This window comes from Suricata suricatta, unplaced genomic scaffold, assembly GCF_006229205.1.
Source record: "Suricata suricatta isolate VVHF042 unplaced genomic scaffold, meerkat_22Aug2017_6uvM2_HiC HiC_scaffold_21932, whole genome shotgun sequence".
NCBI classification, from domain to species: Eukaryota; Metazoa; Chordata; class Mammalia; order Carnivora; family Herpestidae; genus Suricata; species Suricata suricatta.
Genome location: NW_021867029.1, coordinates 1 through 852, shown reverse-complemented (window position 1 = coordinate 852; position 852 = coordinate 1). Strand labels below are relative to the sequence as shown.

Here is an 852-nt window from a genome sequence, read left to right as displayed (position 1 = left end):
GGACGTCAGTCACGGGGAGATGTGCACATTCTCGGAACACTGTTCAGAGTCCTTGGTTTTCCAGCTCTGATGGAGATCTCGAAGGCGTTCAGAAGTCCGTGTGCTCACATTCAGGGCAGGATGAACTTTACAAATTCCACTTTCCTCCATTAGTGACAGGCCACAGATCCCAAAGTATGCATGCAAAGCATCTGGATGACTATCTGGCCACTTGGCAAATCCCCCCACGAGGCGATCTTGAGTTGATAAGATGTAATTTCTATTTTTCTCAAAGTTAGTGTACTGAAAAATTTTCAGAAGCTTTAGAGTTGCTCCTACCCAAAAAGAGTAACAGGTGTCTATGGGCTTATTAGGTCTTCCATGATAACCGTTTTGTTGCCTCATTATACACCACCTCTTTATCCGGTTCAATTCTTTTTCTGAAAAAACTTCTTCTAGTTTACCCATCGACACAGGGATGCAATGCCACAAAAAGTTGATCCTCCATGAGATTCAAGTCCAGCTCCCTGTGCCAGCCCATTGTCATAGGACATACTTCTAATGTAACTGATGGCCTTTTTCACATCCATGCCCGACCAGTTGTTGAGCATATAGCAAATGCAGGAAGCATAGTATACAAACCGCAGGTCATTTTCACTGCCTTCAGGGACTGCGCAGAAACTTCCATCCTCCAGCTGGAGGGCTCGCAAGCCCGCTAAGCACGCTTCCTTATTTACCCGGCTCAGGTGGTCTCCGAGAATAACTAAGCAGGAAAGGCCCGTGTAGGTCATTGCTATGTGGCCACTATCGTAAGGATGAGCTGTTCCAGGATTCTTTGATGGATTGAATGGAATACCCAGGTATGAGGAGCCT

The 852-nt window shown here is 46.1% G+C and overlaps 1 pseudogene; it reads right to left on the bottom strand.

Annotated features, from left to right (window-relative positions):
• Nucleotides 1-9: 9 nt before the first annotated feature.
• Nucleotides 10-845, bottom strand: LOC115284829 (annotated as a pseudogene).
• Nucleotides 846-852: the final 7 nt, after the last annotated feature.